At 38.8% G+C, this 12,302-nt stretch overlaps 1 long non-coding RNA gene across 1 annotated transcript in view; it reads right to left on the bottom strand.

Annotated features, from left to right (window-relative positions):
• Positions 1–12,099, bottom strand: part of LOC112446322 (uncharacterized) — a 128,985-nt gene extending 116,886 nt beyond the window's left edge. Inside the window, exon 1 of the long non-coding RNA XR_003034254.2 lies at positions 10,432–12,099. This is a non-coding gene — a long non-coding RNA (uncharacterized lncRNA). The remainder of the gene's footprint in view (positions 1–10,431) is intronic.
• Positions 12,100–12,302: the final 203 nt, after the last annotated feature.

Here is a 12,302-nt window from a genome sequence, read left to right as displayed (position 1 = left end):
GCTTAGATGTAATGGAAATATGTAGTGATTTACCTTGCAAATGATCAAAATAATCTATAAAGTCATTATTTTTAACATAAATTGTTAAAATTCATATTTTGTTATTCCGATAAACAGTCAGTTAAGACATTACTTATTAAACTTTAAGGGGTATTAAAAAGTCCCTAGTAATAGCACAAATTTCAAATTTGTTATATTTCAAAAATGTTTTTAATTATATAGTGAGACAGAATTTGAAGATAAGCAATACATTCTTAACAAGTAGGATCAATCTCCTGGACACAAAAAATACAGATTGGTCTATATGATATAGTTTGAGGGTGTTTCTCCAAGGACATTCCTACTTGCTGCTCTGTCTTAAATTCCAGTTAATGATTCAGTCACCGAAATATGTGTTGGTTGTTCAAAGACTTGTGAATTCAACAGTGAACAAGAACAAAGACTCTGTCCATTTCCCTGAAACCTTAGTCATTCATTATCACCTTAATAACGTTTGCCATAAATGTTCATGCTGTCTATACTATATTAACTTAATAATTTTCTTTAAAGTGACTTATTTTACTTAAATCTATATGAGAGAAATCAGTGCAAAGCATATTAAACAGGTGGAATTTGCTCTTAATAGACTGTAATTGTAAAGAAATTAATATAAGAAAACAAAATAACCATATTAATTAATAGAGTCCATTTGATAATGACTTTGGCCCTGATGATTCTGAACTTGAATAGAATACTCTCTCCTTATTTAAAGGAGGAGATCAAAAATAGCCAGGACATGGAAGCAACCTAGATGTCCATCAGCAGATGAATGGATAAGAAAGCTATGGTACATATACACAATGGAGTATTACTCAGCCATTAAAAAGAATACATTTGAATCAGTTCTAATGAGGTGGATGAAACTGGAGCCTATTATACAGAGTGAAGTAAGCCAGAAGGAAAAACACCAATACAGTATACTAACGCATATATATGGAATTTAGAAAGATGGTAACAATAACCCAGTGTACAAGACAGCAAAAGAGACACTGACGTATAGAACAGTCTTATGGACTCTGTGGGAGAGGGAGAGGGTGGGAAGATTTGGGAGAATGGCATTGAAACATGTAAAATATCATGTAAGAAACGAGTTGCCAGTCCAAGTTCGATGCACGATACTGGATGCTTGGGGCTAGTGCACTGGGACGACCCAGAGGTATGGTATGGGGAGGGAGGAGGGCGGAGGGGTCAGGATGGGGAACACATGTATACCTGTGGTGGATTCATTTTGATATTTGGCAAAACTAATACAATTATGTAAAGTTTAAAAATAAAATAAAATTAAAAAAAATGGTTTGAGAAGTATTGAAAACTACAAAAAAAAAAAAAAAAAAAAAACCTGGAACTTTCCATATAATCAAAAGAATCACAGAGTGATTTGTTTTTTAATATGATGTCTCAAGACAAATTATGATCACTTTGGAGAACAATTTAAACTCCACTAAAATGGGTTCCTTGGCTATAAGGATTTGTCCTCCTGTGAAATCTTTTTCTTAGGTACAAAATATTCTATACAGATTACTTGTATTGTGAAAGTAATTCTGTATTTTAAGTGACCTCATAGGATAGGAAGTCTTTTCCTGAGGTATTAAGACTCTGAGTAGATTATAATTGAAGAGACCCACTGGGCTCAGGCCTCAAATCTCTGAGATTTTAATAAAAGGGAAAAGTAGAGAGAGGTCAAAAGTAAGGTGAAAGAATATTTAACTATTTTGACAACTTCAAATCAGCTAGAAAGTTGAAATAGGATAAACAGCAATTCTCATTTTCAGTTTATAAAACGGTTTAGTTCAGTGGGTAATTAATAAATTCTTAAATAATTAGCTATTATATTCCCAAATTAAACTTCATTTTAATTACTTAACTGAGGTGTAACAAATATTACACAGGTGTGTTGTAAATTTATTATCTCATTTGAGATGAAAAATAAATCCAAGCTGGAATTATTGTTAAGGCAGAAAACACTGTCATTGCTGTGTTGGACAGTCTTTGTTTGCTCAACTAGAGATACTCCTTACTTATCTCCACCCTACTCTACATTCTGAAATACTTAACTTGTGTGGATTACATCAACATGCTCCCTTGTCCTCTGACATTCTATTCAATTGGGTAAGCCCAGCAGAAGTTTAGGGGAAGGGAGGAAAATGAGATCTGAATGTACTTTTTCTTCCTGGCTTCTTTCTTGTGGAGTGAAATGTGTTGGCAAGCCCCTTGACTAAAGACCTCAGCTCCTATTGAGGAATTTCTCTCGAAACAGCCCTTTTTGTTTTTTTGTTCCTTCTGTCCTAAGGGTGGTATTAGTGCCATGATTCACCAGTCTCAGGTGCAGTACAACTTCTTGTGCTTTCCCTATACTTTATCCACATGCTTTTCAAAAACAGTCATTTTTTTTAAACACTCGGCAAATTACCCAGTTTGGATGTATTACTTTATTATTTTCCTCCTAGGCCACTGACTAGCTCAAACACCCATTTATCTTCTCAAGAACTTCAGTGGTTTGGGGCCAAGTATTCACATAAAATTAATCTTTCATAAGAAGACCTAGTTTTAAAAAGACATTTTCTTATAATTGTTTTATATTTCAAAGGAAACAAACACTCTGCATTATTGTTGAAATTTGAGTTCCTGTTCTCTATTTCATCTTACAGTTTTTTAGGAGGAAAAAGGTCATTGACTAAAACACAGAAGATTCAAAAATACCTAAAATAACTATCAGATTGAAAATACATATTAAAATAAATTTTCTCTTGTAGGAGATTCATTTTCAAATTTTAATGACTAGTTCTGGCTACCATGGAGTAACTAGGAACAAATTTAAACTCCTATCATGAACACAATAAAACTGGAAAATTTTATATATACAAAAAAAATTTGTAAGCCTTGAAAAGCTACCACCCAGGGCTATTTATGATCCTTGAGAGAAGAGAGGAGGATGAGGTGAGCCCTACACTCATTGGCTTTTTCAGTGAGGCATTTTCCAAACTGTTAGCGAGGAAAATAGAACACAATCAGAGAGTGCTGTTTCACTGGGTGGAGAAAATAAAAATCAGAGTTCTGGGTTACATAACTGGTTGGGATTAGAGGATCAGAATACTAAAGAGAAGACCAACACAAGGAGGCCAAAAATATGCATTAAAATTTCCCTCTGGGAAGGGAACCCTCCTACAGTGTTGGTGGGCATGTAAATTGGTATAGCCACTATGGAGAACAGCATGCTGCTGCTACTGCTAAGCTGCGTTAGTCATGTCCGACCCTGTGCGATCCCATAGACAGCAGCCCAACAGGCTCCTCTGTCCCTGGGATTCTCCAGGCAAGAACACTGGAGTGGGCTGCCATTGCCATCATGGAGAACAGTACAGAGGTTCCTTAAAAAACTAAAAATAGAGCTACCATATGACCCTGCAATCCCATTCCTGGGTATATATCTGGAGAAAAGTATGGTCCAAAAAATACATGCACCCCAATGTTCATTGCAGTACTGTCTACAATAGCTAAGACATGGAAGCAATCTAAATATCCATTGAAAGAGGAATGGATAAAGAAAATGTGGTACACATATACAACGGAATTTTACTCAGCCATTGAAAAGAATGAAATAATGCTACTGCAACAACATGGATGGACCTAGAGAGTGTCATATTGAGTGAAGTAAGTCAGACAGAGGAGGAGAAATATCGTATGACATCCCTCATATGCAGAATCTAAAAAGAAATGATGCAAATGAAGTTACAAAACAAAAACAGACTCAGAGACTTCAAGAACAAGCCTATTGTTGCTAGCGGGAAGCATAGGGAGAAGGGATAGTTAGGGAGTTTGAAATGGGCACGTACACACTGCTATATTTAAAATGGATAACAACAAGAACCTACGATATAGCACTTGGAACTCTGCTCAATGTTATGTGGCAGCCTGGATGGCTGGGGGTTTGGGGGAGAATGGATATATATATATGTATGGCCAAGTACCTTTGCTGTTCATCTGAAATTATTACAACATTGTTTGTTAATCATCTATACCCCAATGCAAAATAAAAAGTTTAAAAAAACATACTCTTCTGGTCTTTGGCCAACTCATAAAGTTTGCATGTTTATTATGAAACACTGGGAGATCTAGCAGAGAATAGCGGTTGGGATACTGAAAGTTTGAGTAGAGATTTTAGAAGCTTCACAGACTGGATTTTGGGCCCATTAGAACAGAAATTTTTTCCAAACAGGGTTTTTCATCTAGAAAGGTCAGCCTTGCAATTGAGGACAAAAAGCTAGGAGTAAAAGGATAACTAGCATAGACCAGGACTATAAGTTCTTCAATCAAGCCATTCAAAGTAGAGGCTGGTAATTTACTCCTTGCCAGAGCAAAATATAACAAAATATAGGTGAATATATATAACCATAAACACCCACATAAAATAATTCAAATGTTTATTATAAACAATTATAAATTACTAAACAAGCAAAAAACAACAGGTAGTTGCTCATATTCAAGATGTAGGTTCAAACCCAGTAATGATTAAGGAAATGGAGTTGCAGAAAACGAGTTCAAAATTACTGTAATACATTAAAGATAACAGAAAATAATGAGGAATGAAAAATGATCTTTTGTAGAACATTAAAGTCTATAAAATTATCTTAATGGACATTTTAGAACAACAGAACACCAAAATATAGTATCCGAGATTAATAACTTATTGAATAACTTTAACAGCACACTGAACAGAGAAGACAAGATCAGTGAGTATAGATAGAGACTGTTGTCATGCTAAGTCATGGCCAACTCTTTGCGATCCCGTGGACTGCAGCATGACAGGCTCCCCTGTCCTTCACTATCTCCCAGAGTTTGCTCAGATTCATGTACACTGATTCAGTGATGCTATCTAGCCATCTCATCTTCTGCCACCCACTTCTCTTTTTGCCTTCAATCTTTCCCAGCATCAGGGTCTTTTCCAATGAGTTGGCTCTTCACACCAAGAAGCCAAAGTACTGGAACTTCAGCATCAGTCGTTCCAGTGAGTATTCAGGGTTGATTTCCTTTAGGGTTGATTGGTTTGATCTCCTTGCAGTCCAAGGGACTCTCGAGAGTCTTCTCCAGCACTATAATTTGAAAGCATCAATTCTTCAGTGCTCAGCCTTTCTTATGGTCCAACTCTCACATCTGTACATGACTACTGGTAAAATCATAGCTTTCACTGTTGAGCCTTCCCTGGTGGCTCAGATGGTAAAGAATCCACCTACAATGCAGGAGACCTGGATTTGATCCCTGGGTTATGAAGATTCCCTGGAGAAGGGAATGGCTACCCACTCCATATTCTGGCCTGGAGAATTCCATGACCTGTATAGTCCATGGGGTAGCAAAGAGTCAAACACGACTGAGTGACTTTCCTCTTGACTATCTGGACATTTGTTGGCAAAGTGATGTCTCTGTTTTTTGATAACGCTGTCTAGGTTTGGCATAGCTTTCCTTCCAAGGAGCTGCAGTCTTTTAATCTCAGGGCTGCAGTCACCTTCTGCAGTGATTTTGGAGCCCCAGAAAATAAAATCTGTTACTGCTTCCCCTTATGGTCCTTTCATTTGCCATGAAGTAATGGGACTGGATGCCATGATATTAGTTTTTTAAACATTGAGTTGTAACCCAGCTTTTTCATTCTCATCTTTCACCCGCATCAAGAAGCTCTTTTAACCCCTCCAAAAAAGTGTGGGGGATCTTCTCTAAAGCTGTGGCCTTCAGAAGTTTCTCCTTTTCACACTAGGTCTGCCTCCCACAATTCATCAAAAGTGACATTTAAGTGTTTCTGAAACCAGCTTGTAGCTACAGCAGCTTCTGTCCCAGGAAACTTTATCTTATCTATGACTTTTTATGTTTGCATTTCTCTCCAGGTTTTGGTCAGTGGTTTGCAAGTTTCCATCCCTGTGTTGGGAAGATCCCCTGAAGAAGGAAATGGCAACGCACTCTAGTATTCTTGCCTGGGAAATCCCATGGACAGAGGAGCCTGGCAGGCTACAGTCCATGGGGTCGCAGATGTGCATATGACTGAGCAACTAACACTTTCAATTTTCACTTTGCCCTGTAACCTCAATTCTTTGATAAGCCTAAGATAAGTCATTGATTTTCAGATTTTTTTCCCCATCATTTTTCTTATAAGGGTAAGAATGATGACTTCTAATTTCCTTGCATGTCAGAGTTGAAACTGGAAATCTGCATACATCTTTAAATAAATATTTTTATTTTATAACATTAATGTCTTTTTCAGAATTTATCTCTTAAGCCAAATCTAAAATGTCCCTAATATCAAATAAAGAGACATTTCTCAGAATGTCCCTTTACCTTTTTTTGAGATTCAATCTCATCCAAAGGAAATACTATGTCTATACTCGATTCTTTCATGTGTCTCTACTACAATTTCATATGACAATCTTCTCAATAATGCATATTTAAATTTAAAAGAACCTGGAGCTGTATTTTAAATCACATACAAAATTACTCCAATATGGGTCACAGACTTAAATGTGAAAGCTAAAACAAACAAGCCTCTACATGAATACAAAGTAAAATATATCCATGGTAGCTCTAAAAATAACGAGATTTGCTAAAATTAAGAACTTTGGTTCACTAAAATAAATTATTAAGAGAATGAAAGATAAGATAAAACAGAAAGAAAATAACCTCAATATATAGGTATCAACAAGCTCATTTCCAGAACATATGAAGAATTCCTATTAAATGAGGAAGAGGTCATTCAACTGTTAATGGGACATTAACAATACTTCCTAAAAGAGAGAATATCAAAGTGGCCAATAAATGTATATAAAAAGATCCTCAAAAAATTAGTTTTCAGAGGACTACAAGTTAAAACCACTCTATATCCACCAAAATAGGTAAATTAAAAAATATCAAAAGACAATAGGTGAAGGTGTGGAGCAAATAGAACTTTTCCTGGTATTAGCAATCTGGGAAAATATCTACCTTTTCCAACAAATGCCAAACATAATCTTCGACCTACCGATTTCAATGAAAAACAGCTTATTACTGATACACCCAACAACCTGTATGAATTTAAGAAACTTAATGTCAAGCCAGACACAGGAGTATGTGATGTATGAGCCTATTTACAGGAAGTTCAAAAAGAAAACTAAAATGGTGATAAAATCAGGATGGTGGTGCGTGTGTGGTGGGGAGTACTGTCTGGTTAGTGACAGGAGGGAATCTTCAAGGAAGTCTACAGTGTTTTGTATCTTGATTAGGGTAGTGGTTACATGAATGAATCAAAGTATAAAACTATATCAACTGTATCTTTACAATTTGAGCACTTTATATTGGGTAAGTTACATCCCAATTTTTTTAAAAAGATACATCGTCACTTTCAATCAACTGAAATAAATATAAGGTTGAAATCTTTGCTCCTCAAACAATCAATTTTTTTGTCTTGCTGCATAGGCCAAATAGAAATATTATCTTCAAAATATAAAGCATATTTTTCTTTAAAGTTTAAATGCTAATATTATTTTTCATAATAATAACATTAAGCTTCCTTTTGATTGTTCATGTTGTAAAAAACTGAATCTACCTCCTGCCAAGTTATACAGAACCATCTCCTCCATTTATTTACTTTTTCTTTTTTTTTTGTCAAATATTGAGAAGTGGCAGTGTGACACTAGTCAAAGATTTACAGCAAACACATTTCTAGTTTGAATAGAGGTTTCCATTGCAATATTGTTCTCCAACTAAAATGTCTAATTTGGTGGTGGTCCCCTCATTGACTAGTGACAAGTCCTTTAATTAAGAACAAAAGATCATAACTACTAGTTAACTCTTTGTATATAGTTTTCCTTAAGTTTGCAGAATATTTGCTTAGTCAGTCAATTCCAGCTAAACAATTTAGCAATAGTGTAGCAAACCAGGAATCTAGAGATATGGAACAAGGGGAAGTTTACATTAGTTTAACAGAAATACAACATGTACACAATATCAATTTTCATCTTGGGATTTGTATTAATAATGATGGATTCATTTTGATATTTGGCAAAACTAATACAATTATGTAAAGTTTAAAAATAAAATAAAATTAAAAAAAATAATGATGGATCAGCCATTTGGGAGTGATTCTAGCAAAAGCTTCTCATATTACGAATCTGGCATCAACACTATTTAATTACAGAGCACTGGCTGAAGTGCTCTTTAACTTCCTTCTACATACAAAGTAAAGTGTTATTTCTAAAGTTATTCCATTCTATTGCTTAGAGAAAGTTCCACAATAACTTCTTAATGTACCATATTATGATTTCTCCATAGCAGTCACTTACATAGGTGCACTTATTAGAAATTTAATCAGCTTTTCATTTTATGCATAGGTGAGTTCTTTGCTAACTATGAGGAAAAGAGAGCCATTTTGCTATATGCGGCAGTGGCTCAGTGGTAAAGAATTCGCCTACCAATGCAGGAGATGCAAGAGGTGCAGGTTTGATCCTTGGTTTGGGAAGATCCCCTGGAGTAGAAAATGGCAACCCACTTCAGAATTCTTGCATGGAAAATTCCATAGACAGAAGAGCCTTGTGGGCTACAGTCCATGGGGTCACAAAGAGTTGGACATGACTGAGCATGCATGCACCCCCTACTTTAAGAAAACATCATAGCTTCTGGGGCTTCTCTTTAAACTACTAGTGCAGCTCTGGAATCCTCATTACTTCTCTTTCATGTCCCTAGGCCTAGACTTGTATCAAGCCACCAAATATTAGGGAGCATGCTATCCAGCCTTACAGTGGTCACAGATCACTGTCACAACTTACATAACAAATTTAAACCTCTTTAATAAATTGTGGTTTTCTGTTCCCCCATTCCCAATAAAAGAAAGAAAAAGAACACATCATAGTATGCATTAGATTTCTCCATTCTCTCTCCCTTTTTCATATGTAGCATGAAAATATACTATATTTTCTTTAGCATAGAGACTGACTACATTATGCTCATTGCTGCACACTGTGTCTGGTTATAAAACTACTCATCTAAACCAGTAATTTCTTCTCTGCTGCTGCTGCTGCTGCTCCTAAGTCACTTCAGTCATGTCCAACTCATGGACTGTAGCCTACCAGGTTCCTCTGTCCATGGGATTCTCCAGACAAGAATACTGGAGTGGGTTGCCATGCTCATCTCCAGGGGATCTTCCCGACCTAGGGATCGAACCTGCCTCTCTTATGTCTCCTGCATTGACAGGTGGGTTCTTTACCATTATTGCCATCTGGGAAGCCCCCTAATTTCCTCTCAATCCTATACAAAAAACTGTACCCTGGAAACAGGTGAGGGCTCTGTTACATAATTAGATCCAGCTTGTCCAAATATAAAAGATACAAAAACCAAAACTACAAACTGTTAAATATTTTCTACTTTTGTTAAAAAACAGATATAGCTTTACAACAAGATTTTTTCATGGGGTAAAGGAACAGGAAAATTAATAGCACAATTTCAAAATTAGTTTTATTTCTTGACAAACAGCATGATGAAGACAGGCAGCCTGGAACTGAGCAGCAAACCGCCCCCCCCCCCCCGCCCCCCAAACACACACACACCAGAACTCTGGCCCTGTCCCCGCTGAAGGGAACAATATGAAGCAGCTGGACTGGGCGCCTGTCAGGAAAGCTTGTCCTCCAGAGCTCAAGCTTGCACTTCTCCATTCTCTAATCAAAGCATAGAACTTTTGTTTGCTTTTGAACCACTCAGTCTTATTCTATTGGCACAAGTGATACCAGGCAGGAGGCCCCCACCTGGTGATGCTAACCACCCACTCTGTCCTAAAGTTGCAGGGGATCACTCTGGGGCGTCATCAAACTCAAGGGAAGAGGCTCCTGAGCCCCAACCTCCAGCCAAACAACCTGCGGCAACAGACTCCCCTTGAGTATGCATGTGAACCTCTTTCTGACCTGAAGCTTCTCTTCTAGAACAAAACCCAAGTGTGACCAGGGATACTCTGGCCACAGCAGTGAGTCTCAATGTCAGGGGACACTTGCCTGCAGGTAAAAGACATAGATACCTTCACTTTAAGGAAAATATGACATATGACCATTATTCTCTTGTTATTATTTGGGCCAAGTATCTTAAATTGTCTGATGCCCTTTGTTTCCAAAAGGTAAGACAAAAGGTGGTCGCTCAGGGATAGAGAGTTCTGGCTGAGGCCTTGGGATCATCACACATATCTGAAGGCAGCTGGGGGAAAGTCCCGCTGCTCCACTGGGGTGATGACAACGTCTACACTCAACAGGAAGCATTTACAGAAAACAACCTGTGCCCCTCAGTGCCCCTCAAGAATGAGGGGCAGGGCAAAAGGCAGAAGGGGGATTTGTCACTAGCAAAGCCCATTAATAATACCCAGAAAATAAAAATAGAACATGGGTGAGAAAATAGTCTAACCTTTTTTTCTTTTCCTGTTGGCTTAGTCTTGTTTGATCTGCTCAAAGGAAGTCGTGTACAGAGGCCTCGCACCCAGCACTTCGGTCCAGAGTTCTCAGAGGGCAACGGCGACACCTGACGTTCAAGATGGCCGCTGTGGGCTGTGCGCAGAGGTGCTGCGCCTGCGCTGCCGGGAGCCTCCGGCAGCCAACAGCACACCTGGGCCAATCTGCAAGAACTCCGCCCCTCCCTGCTAACAAGGAGATCACGCCAGTCAATCCTCAAGGAAATCAACCCTGAATATTCACTGGAAGGACTGAAGCTGAAGCTCCAATACTTTGGCCACCTGATGCAAAGTGTCGACTCATTAGAAAAGACCCTGATGCTGGGAAAGATAGAGCGCAGGAGGAGAACGGGACGACAGAGGATGAGATGGTTGGATGGCATCACCCTGCTGACAAGACCCCTGTAAAGGATCCCCGCAGCAGCCTGTCAGGGAGAGCACATATTGTAAAGCAGGTGCTTGCGTCTCCATTCTTTGATCAAAAGAGGAAGCTTTCCTTTGTCTGGAAGAAAAGAAAAAAGAGAGAGGAAGAAAGGCAGGAAAGGAGAAAAAAGAAATGAAAAAGAAATGAGGTTTCTCTTTATGCCACCTGCTGTCTGCGTGCTGTCACTTCAGTCGTGTCAGACTCTTTGCTACCCTGTGGATTGTAGCCCGCCAGGCTCCTCTGTGCATGGAATTCTAAACTGAAATGAATTGCTGTGCCCTCCTCCAGAGGATCTTCCTGACCCAGGGATCGAAACCGCATCCCTTGTATCTCCTGTATTGTCAAGTGGGTTCTTTACCACTAGCACCACCCGAGAAGCCCATGCTATCTGGTACATTCCTGGAATTTTCTGCCCACATGATGAGTTCAGATCCTACCTCCAGGACTCTTTTTAAAAACTCTTGGAAAAAGTCTGAGGCTGAGGCAAGGTTTTCATTGAGACTTTTCAGAATTTTCTGTGTTCTACAACTGAATATGATGATGGCACGTCCCCTGCCTCCAGTTCTCCCAACTCCACCATCCATTTTTCCTCTTTGTCTCTTCCCACCCCAGTATCACTTCACACTTGAGGGGTCTCCAATGCCCACAAGGCACCCTCACAACTAGGATCCACAGACATCTTTGCTAACAGCTGTCTCTCTACCCCTAGTGTCTAGGGAGGAAGATGCCCACTGTAAGCAGGTCAACAGGAAGAGAGACTCCAGGAAAGAGCTCCCATAGGGATGAAGAATGGGCTCAGGGATTGTAGAACAGACAATTCAGAGTCCCAGGTACCATGGTATGGTTTAGAAGGTGGAACACTGTCTCTGAGTGGTCACATACCTTTGGTCCTACAGGCTGTGACATGGAAAATGGCAGCTTCTGTATGTGCTGGAATAGACACCCCTCTTGTCCAAGTCTAAGAGTTGTGTTGATCCCAGTACTACTGGACTGGGACTTCCCTGGTGGTCCAGTGGCTATGACCGTGCCCCCAATGCAGGGAGTCCAGATTCAGTCCCTGGTCAGGGAACTAGATCCCACATGCTGCCACTGAATTCACAGGCTGCAACCAAAAGTTAGCATGCTCCAGCTAAAACTCCCACGTTCCGCATCTAAAACCATCCTACATGAGGTAGTTTAAGAAGATCCCGCATGCCACAGCAAAGATAGAAGATCCTGAGTGCCGCAACTAAGACCCGGTCCAGGCCAGTAAATAAATGCACACATAAATAAATAAGAGAATGGCTATCTTAAAAAAGTACTAGTGGAATGACAAAACTTAGGAGGTTCAACGGGGTATTAGGATGTAAAAATATTAACTGTGTACAAAACATCAATGCTGTAAAGAAAAGGCAGAACATTGAC

The sequence above is a fragment of the Bos taurus genome, chromosome 4, assembly GCF_002263795.3.
Source record: "Bos taurus isolate L1 Dominette 01449 registration number 42190680 breed Hereford chromosome 4, ARS-UCD2.0, whole genome shotgun sequence".
Taxonomy (NCBI): Eukaryota; Metazoa; Chordata; class Mammalia; order Artiodactyla; family Bovidae; genus Bos; species Bos taurus.
The sequence above is the reverse complement of the archived record's forward strand: the minus strand, read 5'-3'. Positions and strand labels throughout refer to the sequence as shown.